The 13,904-nt window shown below is 38.3% G+C and overlaps 1 protein-coding gene across 5 annotated transcripts in view; it reads right to left on the minus strand.

Annotated features, from left to right (window-relative positions):
• The window catches only part of RB1 (RB transcriptional corepressor 1), a 72,234-nt gene that overhangs the window by 13,103 nt on the left and 45,227 nt on the right, over positions 1-13,904 (minus strand). The window lies entirely within an intron of this gene.

Genomic DNA, 13,904 nt, shown 5'->3' on the forward strand with positions numbered 1-13,904 from the left:
GAAAGCCAGGCTGCCACAGCCTGAATATACATCTTACACTTTGTTGCTTTAAATGATGCTGCAAATCCATTCTCCTCACAGCTTTGCAATAATCTACTCTTCCTCAGAAGTCTCTGGAAAGACCTGGCAAATCTTGTTAGAAATCAGACATTATTTCAGAATAATCCATACCATACTTTTCAGCCCCTCCACTCCTGTAATTACTCTTCAACAATTGAAGACCAATTAACCAATAGTCTATGATTTAGAGCATTTCTTAGCAAAGGTCCATGGGACCCACCTCACTGTACAAGAGCAGTACAAGAACATCATGAGAATATCCTTCCTAGCAATGCAGAAGAATTCTGTGAAAACACTTTTTAACCATAAGGATGATAGACCTTCTGTGTCTACATAGTGACCAAAACTATTGGTTATGTTCAAAAATATTACACAGACCAGTGATAACACTTATAGGATTATAGGATTGCTTATAATGCAAATAGGGAACTTTTGACACAGATAATGTTTTGTGGCTCTGCAACCAATCACCAGTTTAATACTGAAGGGGAAAAAACAAACCCTGATCATTAGGACTGCTCATGTTTGCCAAGCCTGTGAGACCAATTTTTAAAAATTATTTGAAAGGAATTTTGAAAGACAATCTACAAGCAGAACTATGTTTCTATACAACTGTTTTGTTTGAACTGCTCAGGATGACCCTGGGCAGGCTGCTACTACACAGTTTGCAGCTCTTGCACCACTTCCATCAGCAGTTTTTCTGCTCAACTCACAACTGCACATGCAGGTACACAAAGCACTACAAAATACAATAACCCTTGATTTTTTTGCTCAACATTATCCAAGAAAATATAATTTTAGTCTCATTTGCCATACATTTTTTTCCCCCCAAAACAATTGTTATGACCATCTTCCAGAGGGATCTGTTTTCTGCACTGGCAATGCTGCTGCAGAAACAATCTGTATCTGAAGTAAACAGCAAGTTTATTACCTAGCTCACAGGGCAGCCAGGCTTCAGTATTACTAATTCCTGGATATATCTCAAGATTTTTAGGCAAGAGCCAAAGGTCCCAAGGACAACTGAATCAATACCAGTTTACCGCCACTATCTGCACTGGAAATTGTGTACGATAAACCAAACCCACCTGATGTGAACCACTTGACTGCTCAGAATGACACTACATCAATAAAAAAATCTTCAGGTTGAAAGTTTTTGCAACAGCTTTAAGTTGTGAAAAAAACTACAGGGTGTAAAGATTTTCAGCACAGGAAGTAGAGGAGAGATGCTTTAAGGGACCATTATGTTAACTAACATCACACAGTACTAGAAATAACAGTTTTATAGTTATTTCTGTGCAGGAAAAATTCTTACACTGGGAAGCAAAGTAGCACTCAAGCACTTACTTCTTTCAGAGGAACTTTTGGGTCACAAAATGCCTATCTTGGTAAAGACTATTTATTTATGTCAGTACTATTGTAACAATCAAATTGCCATAGTATTGCATTGCATTTTCTATCAGTTTCATTTACACAATTGCAGTCCCCAGAGCAACAATTAAGAGTGGTTCTGGGAAATATTTTCACAAGTACAAGTGGAAACAGGACAATAAAGTGCCTCTGAGACTTTCAGTTAAAGCCCATGATTCAGTTTCAAGTTTTGTGTTCTTTCCAATTTCTCATTAGCTGGACAAATTCAGGTACAATGTACCATAAACAATTCTCTTATCAACTTAAAAGTGGTAAGTGTGCCAGGAAACTTTGCAGACAGCAGTTTTTGAAAGAGCAGGAGAATATCTTTTAGCAACATAACCAAGGAGTCAACCAATTAACGGATGGAGCAAAAAAATATGTAACAGATAATCTGCAGAGGATGTGACCAAGCTGCATGCACAGAAAGAGCAATTCCCCAGAAATGTTAATACTACACAGGGGTTGTCACATGTCTTCAAATCATTAAGAGCAGACTGCTTGTGGTATTTGAAAGAAAAAAAGGACTACAAATATCTTGCATTTTACTTCATATAATCTAGAAGAGAAAAATGGCACAAATTGGAGTTCCAATAACAATTCAAAATGTTTTGTAACAAAACATGACAACATGAGCATGAAAACCATTTTATGTGACGGATTTATCAACCAATTCTGGAAAACATTTCAATATGAAGATAATTAGACATGACAAAGAAGAAAAACCTGAAGCTGCAACAAAACTACCCATGTCATACCATTTTGGGTAGAAACCCACCGTTTGAGAAGAGTTCTGATCTCAATTTAAGCCAATACTTGTATGACTATCATTATCTCAAGCTCAGCTGATCTATAGCTTGGTAAGCGCTCAAGGCAGACAAGACCTGGAAGCCACCCTGTTGTGCTTGGCTTTTGAAGCAGAATCATATGCAGAGCTTCTGAGTGCTCAGCTGGCAGAATTTGAAAAGATATTTCCAATTAAGCATTCCTGCCTTACAAGCAGTTATTTAACAATCAGTCAAAATGCAGAAAAATAAAGGTAAGGAACACTGCACTCGAAATCAAATTTACAAAAGGATGTTAAAAAAAGTCTTGGACTATTATTCAGAGTTCATTAAAAAAAAATTCTTCCCAAACTGAAAATAAATAATTGAATTTTGACACTGTGATACAAAATCGTGTAAAAAATCACTAGAAGCACCCCGAACTTTTCAATAACTTTTCTTATCACGCCTGAAATAAAAACTTGGAAAGCACTGGTATCTACATTTTTTTATGCTATACCTGCTTCATACTCACTCTTTAGTAATTGTATACATCTATTATTTTATTAATTACTAAGTGTTTTTGCACTCTGCTTTCTCTCAAAGTGTTGCAGCTAATTCTGAGGCAGATCACAGAATGCTTTGGGTTGGAAGGAACCTTAAAAGTCATCTAGCCCAAACCCCCTGCCATGGGCAAGGACACCTTCCACTAGACCAGGCTGCTCAGAGGCACATCCAACCTGACCTTGAAAACTGCCAGGGATGGGGCATCCACAGCTTCTCTGGGCAACCTGTGCCAGCGTCTCCCACCTTCACAGTAAAGAATTCCCTACGGATATCTGGTCTAAACCCAACCTCTTTCCATTTAAAGCCATCCCCCTTGTCCTGTGACTACATATCCTTATTAAAAGGGGTAAAATGGTAAAATGTACTACAGAGCTTTCTACCAAAAAAAAAGAAGAAAAAAAGGAAAAAAAAAGCAAGAAAGAAAGAAAAAAAAGAAGTAGAAGTGCTGATCTTCTTACCACTCCAGCTTTTTTCTGGTTATTCCTTCACTTCCCACCACTCACCTCAAGGGTAATTTCACTGATCCACATCATTAGTTGACTTAATACATATGACATAGCTACATATGATAAATAATGACTTAATGACATATGACTTAATACATAAGACAAATGACATAGCTACTAACTGTAAATTTGTATAACCATAGGAGAAACAATGCAAGAATTACTGTGTCAGCAGAATCACTAGGTTAGCATTAGCTTTGCATAGATCTGATGCAGAGAAATGACTGCAACTATTATTATTGAATATAAGAGTATCCCCAAGCAAATGATAGGGGTCAGAAGTATCTTACACTAAAATGTGGAATATCCATTAAGTTATTCTAGGACCCTTAAAAAGAAGACTAAAGAAACCTTAAAACAGTACAATATACCTGCTTTATTTTTTTGTAAGATCAAAACGTGTTGCTGAACTAGCAGAGAAGGGCAAAACCAATAAAAAGGTGCAAAAAAATCTAAACAATTTATCTAAGATCTAAGCAAGTGTATGGATGTGGCAGACCACACTTGGACCATGTCAACATCTGCAAGAAGTTTGAGCTCACATTTCTGCAAAACTAGGCCAGTACTATTTTTCAGAAAATAATGTAAGATGTGATATTCAGTCCCTTTTCTCACAGCCACATGAGACTCTTTTATGAAGACTGATCAATGATGGCCAGCTCAGGCTCTAGAAAAAACACACTGGAAGGTTTTAACATTTCCTCCTTTGATATTCAGAGCAAAATCAAGTGGGATATTAGAGAGCCACAGAATGGTTAAGGTTGGAAGGGAACACAGTGGGGCATCTGGTTCAACTCGCTGCTTCAGCAGGGTGTTTAAAACCCAGTGCATTTCTCTTTGGATGCACCCACAGGAATCTAGGAAAACAACATTTATTTTCTTCAAGGTTTAAAATCTACAGCTATAAAAAGATAAAGATCACATGTGGTTGGGTTTTTTTCCAAAACACCACACACAAGATCCACCACCCCCGCCCCCCAATTTCACATGTGAGTAGCACCAACCTCCCTGTTGAAACCTCCCTGGCCACAAGAAACCATTGTGCTACACATCTATGCAGTGAAGGACCCATACTCAGCATCCCACCTGCAGCCCCTTTGCCCACCCATTATGGACCCTGAATCCAGAACTTGGGTTGAAGGCTTTGTGCAAGACCCATGAAGGCAACCAGTTCCCTCAGAGAAGCTCTACAAAAGCCATGCTGACAAGCACACACCCAGCTGGGGACTAAAAACCAAATCTTGCCCAGCCAAGGTACAGGCATGTGGGTCTTGGACCTTCATAAAGATAATGAGGAAGCCAAGCCTCCTCTTAAAATTACAAAACTTCAAAAGAAAGGATTTGAAAGACTGTCAAGATTCTTGATGCCCCCCCCCCCCGCCTTTTTTTTTTTTTTTTTTTTTTTTGGTGCTCAAATTCTCCTGAGTAGGATGTGGATTTAAAATCAAGAAAATTTCATGGCCTCTGCTCCCTCCTTTCTCTGTGCCACACTCGGTCCTTTTAATTATGTGACCTTGGCATATAATTAAAAACTGCACCACGTACATAGAAAAAATTTATGAGACTCTCCCTGAAGCAAAAGATCAAAGAAGCAATATTACATTAGGCAATACATGAAGAGTACCTATCAATAAAGCTGACTTAGGTGATAAGGTGCATTCAATTACCAAATGATCAAAACATGTTTCCCCAGTCTCACTGAATTACAAATATCCTGCTAGAAAATACAAATGAAAAATGTGAAATCCTTCAATAACGATGTGCTTTTCTAACAAAGCTCCGCATTTCAGTTGTGAGAAACTCTTGGTCATTTGCAAAGAAAGCAAAACCCAAGTTCAATATTTTGGAGACAACCACTATGCTCTGCATCCTAATATGAGAAAATTCAAGTATTTTGATCCTAGTTTTTCTCCTTTAAATTGAAGAAAAGCTTAATCAGCTTCTTAAAACTTATTTCAGTTGGCCTTTTTGGAAGAAATTTCTATGACACATGTTCCTGCAGAAACCCTATATTTTGCCAATGTTTTCCAACAAAAGCATTTCAATACAGGAGCACACCAAGCAGTGTTTTAAAAGGCATCATATGTTCATCTTAAATCTTGATCACTCCATGAACTGTCATTGTGCATGACTTAATTGAAATATTTCACCTCTGTTTTCCTGAAGTTACAAACTAGCACACTGAACTTGTTACTGTTTGCTTCCTGTGGGGCAAGCAAATGCAGGAAGGTTGGGACCATAGGGAAGATTTCCTCTCTTTACAAGGGATTTTAAAGTGCTGAGCTAATAGAAAGCCTCCCTAAAATAATTCTGTTTAGCTCTCAAGCTCCAGAGTGTGTAAATGTCCCACATTACATAGAGAATAATGCAATTCCAAGTTCAGTTGAATTTTACAGCTTCCCATATTTGCTCTAGAAAAAACAAACCTGAACTGAGCTCTGCCATTTCTCCTAAACTTGCCTCACATACTTTCACATGATATTAAGTCACATCTCTCATAGATTTAGGTTATGTTTTAATCAAGATAACTGCCTGCCTCAGAATAAAAAATAAAAGGAAGACTTAAAAACACAATCTGACCTTGAAATTTCACCACATTACTTTTGGTAAAGAAAGAGACCATTTCCACATGGACTTAGGCATATGCACTGAAGTTGTTCTCTGCATATATATATATATATATATATATATATATATATATATATATACACACTCCTGATATTCGAGAGAAAGATGGACAAAGAATGCATGGAAACAGCTGTCAAATTTAAAGGAGTTACTTTGATTTGAATGCAATTTTACTCTGTTATCTTTGCTTTCACTATAAGGAAAATGCTTTTGGTTAGTGTGGGTTTGTTATGGGCAGCTCCACTGCCAGCACCACAAACATACTGGTATCAAACTCATGGAGAAACCAAAACCCAAAGTGTGCCCACAAGCACACGGAAGAACAGCAGCCAGAAGCCGTACATATAAATGACTTGGGAAAAGCTCACACAAAGCACCTCAACTAAGATACTTCAATGCAGTAGGAATCCTGCTATGTAGACTTCTGTTCTTTTTTATCTTAAGTATCTAACAGGTTCTTCATTTGTCATTCAGTGGGCATTTTCTGTAGTTACTCTGAAGCATAGAAACCAATGACTGAGCTACAGCAAAAACAGAGCAGGTTTTTTCATTTACTTCCAAGGAAATAAGAGGCTGCAAATTAATGCACTTCTGAGGTTGGACCCATAAATGACAATCTCCCTACTACCTGACTCTGTATTTTGTCTATTTTAATGGCAGGTGATTTGAGGTACCTGTAGCATATTTATTTGTCTGCGATTTTCTAACTCCCTAAATAATTGGCCTGAGACAATGAAAACAAAAGCCAGTATCAAGAGTGAAGACAATTGGTCCAAAGCATCCAATACCCTGAAGTCAGTAAGAAAACTTAGAGCATCTTCAATGCACTCTACATTGAATACTTGCCTAGAAAGCTGCCATCCCTTATCACCCCATCAATCTTATATAAGAAAGCATGACTATGCACACTATGTCTGCAACACTGCTCATTTTTATCCTCCTTTGTGGAAAAATCAATTAGGCATACACAGCTCTCTTTTATTACCTTATAAATATCATTATTCCAGGCAGTTTACATGAAAATAAATTATAGGGTAGTAGACCAGAAGCATAGATTTCACTCTTGAGCTTAGCTGAGGCTTTTAAACCTCATAACGCCAAACACTAGGCTAATGCCTGGCCAAGAGTCAAAACAATACAGATTTAAAAGCCTCAAAGCTGAACACTGCCACAACACTTCCAGCACAGTTTCACCACTGGCTTAATCAGTTTAAGCACGCTGGTGCCTCTCCAAGTTACACATCTGCACTTTTTGCCTCATCCCTTGCTTTAGCATTAGCACAACTATGACTGCAAATTATGCTTTTGTTAGGATTAGTTTTAAACCAAACAGTTGTCCTCATTTGCTGACTACACACAGCACAAGGGAAGAAGCAGAGAGGCTTAAATGGACAGCAGTAGGATTACTTTGAGCAACAGCCCACATTTAAACTATTTAAATCAACCATAAAAAACAGTATCAGAACTCAAGGAATTAAAAAAAAATACAGAGAAAGTTATGGGAATATTTGTGAGGAGAAGTAGGGCCTTTGCGATCCTTCCACAATAACAGGTACATCTTACCTACTAAACTACCACAGACAACAGCTGAGGAAGTTTGGCAAAACTCAGAGACTCGAGCAAGGGGTGTGGAGGACATTGTAGGCTGCACAACGCTACTTGGAGCTTCCTCTACCACCTCCATTGGAGGAACAAAATACTATTGCATGGATATCTCATGGATAGCACGGTACAAGGAACTGCAGCACAAAGCTTCTGTTCTCAGTGTAGTGTCTTTTTCTGAGGCTAAATATATTATCACAGAATTGTTTGGGTTGAAAAAAGGACTTTAGAGATCATCTAGCTCCTAAACTCTCACCAGAGGCACCAACACCTTTACCTAGATCAGGTGGCTCAAAGCCCCATCCCCCTATGGGCTTGAATACTTCCCTAGATAGAGCACCTTTCTTTCAGAGGACTCATTTCCTTATGGCAAAGGATAAGAATCCCTCATAACAAGAGCACTTGCTGAGGGCATGAGATGTGGGTTCCAGCCTCCATTCTCCTGCCAGGGTCAAACTACTGTCTCCCAGAAAAACACCTTGCCACTTCCAGGAAGGTTATTAACAGAGATTCAATGAAAATGGATCATTTATGTTTTGCATTTCAGAGCATCACTCCATTTCTCCAAGACTGCAGCAGAAAAAAATTTAATTATCACATGAGAAGCACGACCTTTGTCCATCCTCCAAAGTTTTGACACATCCTTTCTTATGTTCTAGGTATTAGTTGATTGCTACATTGAAAAAGCAATTGCTAAATGTGGTCAACAGTTAGTAAAATGGCTCATAAAGTACCAAACTGGTTCCATAAAACTTCAGGACATGGGCTGGAAGGAAAGAACACTTGTAAGGGAAAGTCTGCTGAAGTATTTCTAATTGCTGTTTACCAGTACTAATGATATGCTAAATAATAATTTAAGTAATCTTATCATGCAGAATTTAAAAAGGTTATTTGCTGACTTACACATTTAGAAAGTAATAGTTCTTCACATTAATCAAGCCTAAGTTCTGCTTTTTGGCAGCAGTTTTCCCCAACAAGCATTTTCATGTCAGTATTTATCTAAACTAATTATCTTACCAGCTTGAATAATTCTCATGAAACTTTTCTCCCCCCCTTAACTTCTCACATTCTAGTTTTGTGAAGAAAATCAAATTAATATCATGGGGTTTTGGTTTTTTTTTTAAACAATATGAACTCACATAAATCTTTTTGAATGACTATGGTAAACTCAGTAAGTTCATAATGTTATATATTACCAAAAGCAGCATAGGAATGTGACTGTGGGCTTTGTGCTGCCTCTGACAAGTAGAGGTTAAAATCCTCTGTATATAAAGTCAGAGGCCTCCATATGGCCAGAACTGAAAGAAGCTGTAAACACTGCATGCAGTGTTTGCAAGTAATTTGGCATGAAAATAAAACATATCCTCAAGAACCAGTGCAGTAACAGCAGTAATCCTGACACAGAACCACAGTACCTTAATTAATCCTGCCCAGAGAACATATGTTGGGCAAAAACTTACACTAAAGATACAAAAAATAGTAAGCAATTGCTTTAGAACTACATAAATTACAGATGTTCTTCTACAAGTTTTGTTACCCCAACCATTTCACCCCATATGCTTGGATGAGTTTCAAAGTAATTCATAAGGCTTCTTCTTTCCTATAATTTCTATTATTTGCTTACTGTAGCAAATGATTTTAAAATTTATTTTAGGTTTTCTTAAAACATTCATGTTCTGCACTTGAAAAGTATTTTGAGTTAAAAAATTTAGCCATGGAACATCTGGAAAATTTCTGCCAACTCAAACTTTGAATTTTTAATCCTGGGACTTAGAAAGTATAAGAATAACTAGAGTCAGAACTTGCCACAGTGTTTGGGAAAGGCATTTAACTTATTTCCTGCATCTACAGCAGACAGAACTTTCAAGTATTGATGTTATTTCAATCATGTTTGCAGAGTAGCTGAATAAACACTTTTTTTAAGCTAGAAAAAAATGCAAATAAGAGTTTAGGAACTCAGATATTTTGTTCTAGTTAAGACATTTCTCTTACTACCTGAAAACTTAAGAGATTCCTTTCATTCTATTCCTATCCACTGATAGTTAAGATTGTTTATAGTCTTTTTTCCATTTTCTTTCCCTCTGAAGAACATCTTCATCCACTTTTCAAGCTTTTAATCTCTATGATCCTTTACTGTTTAGTCCATCTCTTTTAAACCAATCAATCCACAGATTAAAGCTCAAAAAGATTTCACTTAATCTAACCTCTACTAGCCTACCATGAAATCAACTAGACTTAGACCATCAGCCCAAGAGTAGAGGGGGAAAAAAAGTACTCTAGCAGCCTAAAAACTCATACAGATAAGAAATTGTTTCCTCTATCTACAAGCAGAAGAGCAGTTGTGTCTCTCGTAAAGGAAACTGAAACAATCAATTTCAAAGAGGAAGGAGAAGCACTTCAAATGCAGAAGAAGGAAGAAGTCTGGAATCTTATTCTGAGCTTCTTTTTCCCTTTTTAAGCAACTACACAACCAACTTTTACTTGCAATTTATATGTGTGGTTTCATATGCGTTAAGATAACAAGTGTCCTGACATGGAGGAGTCTTGAACAGCCTCTGCAGCACTCGCAAGGGATTAGGCTGACTAGATAAAAATACCCTGTTCATCCTAAGTTTTACAATGCCCATTTGAAGACTTGCTTGCCACACCAATACAGGAAAAAAAGGGAATTTTCAGTGCCATAAGAGCTTCACTCTATCTCCCTAGGTAGAGACCATCACTGTATTTTAAGAAAACAGTGAACCACTTCTCAGGAACAGTCTTAGAGTGATTTCAGGGTGGCTGTGCAGGCAGCCCCAAAGGACAGCTGAGATGGTCAAAATGCTGCTTCTAGACCTATTTTTCCAGAGACTTCTAGAGATTAAACAAATTAAGTCTCTTATTCGATCCTTTTGCTTGGCTGGAATTTAATTAAAAAATACAAAATTTTAATCTGTCTATATTTTTATCACATTCAGTAGTCACTGTAATTATCTCAAGATGATATTTAATAGAGGGTTCTCCATCCAAGGGCTTCAAACTATACTTAGCTTAGATCAAGACAGCCTCACATCGCAGTGTGGAAGTGAACAAGATCTTATGTGGAGGAAAGCTTGAGGACCAAGCAATAGAAAATTTTGCCAGGATTGGAACAGAAAATCTGTGGCACAGCCAGAAAGATTTCCTGGCTCTCAGCCCTACTTCTCAACCATAATAAATTCCTCCTAGTACACACACATGTTCAAAGAGAAAGTCCAGTAAACAGACAAAAAAAAAATAAAAACAAAAACAAACAACAACAACAAAAAACCCCCCACAAGATAAATAACAAAACAGCAATACTTAGGTCAAAGAAAATATTGTCCTGCCAGAATTTGCCTTCCCTGACCAGACAGCACAAGCTCTTCTGCATAAGACTGCTTAAAGTGAGAACAAATGCCTGCACCACAACACAGGTGTGCCTCTAAAAGCAGTAAAAGTAGTTACTGAAGAATGGTCTTACATTTACAGAGCATTTTGTACACATTTAACAGTGCATACTCGGGCCTTGGAAACACTGGAAGAATTTATTACAATGCTATTAATGTTGAATTTGCTTTTTTCCCCCCTAAAGAACTTTTAGTATTAGCATCAGCACAGACTGAATGCAGTACATTAGACAAGTCCAAATGCATTTCATCTTTGACCACAACTTTGGTTTAATTCCAGCTCTGAAGGTGAGGGTACCACCAGAGGAACACATAATACTGGTCAGCACAACTCCAAGCTTGGAAAGCTTTCCAACATTTTTCTTGTTTCAGTGAAACGTTTTTTGCCACTCAACTTGGACTTCTGAATATAAAGGTTCCTGCCCCCCATGTCCTAAATGACAGCAAGGAATCAACTCTGTGGCATCTTGGGGGAGGAAGGAACAGTGTCCTACAGCCACTCTCCTAACACACTACTAAGGTTATAAGCACTTTTCCTTCTGATCCCCTGCAGTGGAGCAGGTTTGCCACACAAATCCAAAATTGCTTAAATAGGTATCTAAACTCAGAGAAGCAGAGTTATATGTGCAACTGCCTGAAGCAGTGCAAAAAACTCACTCATTGCTAAAGTGAGACATCATTTCAAGCATCTCATCAGCTCCTGGCTTCAAGGAGCCCAGTCTTACTCTGCCTTTGGTGCCTTTTCAAGAGCCACAGGAAGCCTGTTGATAGAAATGCAGGCTTTGCTCATATAGCACTAGCAACAAATGACAGGTCCCAACCCATTCCCATCTCTGATGCAGAAAGGCAGACAAATTCACATATGCATTTCCCTGCAGCAGCAGAATTGTTTCCTTTGGAGACAAAAAGCCTCTCAGAGTACAAGGCCTGCCCTGCAGCTGTTTCCTCCTGCCTACCCCCTCCTTCCCATCCTAGAGGAAAATGGCCCATGGTGAAGGAGTACATGTCAATTCTTTCTCCATAACTGTTAAACTTCTTAAAATTTAAGATGTTGGGGGCTAGTAAAGTCTTTTCTGAACCTGTCGGCACACAGCCCAACATCTTAAAACATGATCCAGCAAAAAGAGAGTGTGAAATGAGGCTTCCCCCTGTTCATGCTGGAGCCTGGCCAGAAGGGAGGCCACTCCTGACTCCCAACTGCTCCCAGCACACTAAAGCAGCTTCTTCAGTTTGGACAAGCTCACACAAATTAACACACTGCTTGGTAACAATCAGCTACATCTAAATTAAGAAGGTGAGTATACAATTTGCCTTTGCTGTTGACACTTCGACACTAAAATGACTCAGCCTGCCCTCTCAGTCCTAACCCTCCTCGCTGAAACAAGGAGGGAAGGAAAAACGTGTCAATTCAGGGGTTTCACATCTTCATCTGCAGGTGGAAAAACTCTGCAGCTGAATGCTGCTTCTGGATATACACAAATATCACTTAGGCTGTCAATTGGTGCAAAGTACATCTACTGTACTGCACCAGAAGGGCTCATGGACAACAGAATCGTAATGACAACCCAACCATAAAGCCCTAAAATACAGCTCTGAGTAGTAATCCACGCTTGTAACAGGAGCAACAACAAGGAGCCACAGCAAGGCAGGAGCTGTGACAGATAGAGCAAAGACTGAGGATGCACCTTCACCACTGCTCTAAAGCAGATTTACAGTGGTAAAATGGACCAGGCAACCCACCCTGCCTCTGTGCACCCACACCTTTGTCCAAATGCCCAGTCAAGTTCTAATCAGTGAGATGCACACTCATTGCCATTAGTTTCTCTCTAAATATGAATTACTTGACCTGTGACACCAAATTTCTGTACTGCAGGGATTTTCATTCCAGTAACTGAGCCTGCCCCACAGAGGTTTCCTGTGCAAACAAAGTTGGAGCAATAAAACTAAGAGCAGAGCTCCTGTGACCTGATGCAGAACATTTGCAGGAAAAACCTTCTTTGACCATTCAAGGTTGCCAGCAACAGAAACAAAATTTAGTGTGTGCTGACTGCTTTTGTGAGAAAAGCCAGGAAAACCTTTATGCTACATGTTAAGCTGGACATGAGAGAATCTGCCAAGCTCACATTTTCATTTCTGACTGACTTGTAAGTCCAAGATACATTGAGCTTTACATTTAAGCATGAATTTCAATACTCATAAAAACTTCTTGTGGTTTTAGTCTACTGAAGTTAAACTTCTTGTTTTCACCTCAAAATCAATGTGAAAATGTTTCACAGAAGACTATAAAGAAAACTTGAAATAAAATAAGCAAGACACACTTTTGCATGTTTCTGAATTTTGTCTGGTATACCTTATGCTAAGAAACTGTGCCAAAATCTGTGAAGTGCTATCATTTATACTCTCCTTCACAGAAGACTAGAAAGATTTTGCCCAGAGCCTTGCTTAAGTGCAACTGATTAAAATACAGTTCAAAAGAACCATGCCACCCAGCCAGATATTAAGAGGTTTGTTATTCTAAGACTTAGAAATAGACTGGGTTTGATGCCAGAAGTGAGTCTATCCAAGTTGTTGTTTAATAAATGAGTCTGTCTAAACTGAGATTTATCTCATATCTGCCCCTAAAGGCAGTAAGAGCTGCCTTTAACATTTACTTAATGTAATTAGTTACAACATGTTTTTGTTTCAATTATCACTGACTAATGGGAGTATTTTGTGCATATGTGGTAACTGTCCCCCTTGAAATCACCAGAACCAATTGCACAGCACACTACATGCACGTTGTTGTATTAACTCTGCTTATACATTCAAGAAAATGCTTTCTGCATCACAGCATTTCAAAACAACACCGGAGTCAAATTTATTTTTTTAAAAAAGAACCACCTTTCTGATTAGAAATAAAGCTTGGGGTGTGCCTTCTAATATGGAACAAGTTAAAAAATTCTCTCCTCCCACTGCAACACATT

Source organism: Cinclus cinclus, chromosome 2 (genome assembly GCF_963662255.1).
Source record: "Cinclus cinclus chromosome 2, bCinCin1.1, whole genome shotgun sequence".
NCBI classification, from domain to species: Eukaryota; Metazoa; Chordata; class Aves; order Passeriformes; family Cinclidae; genus Cinclus; species Cinclus cinclus.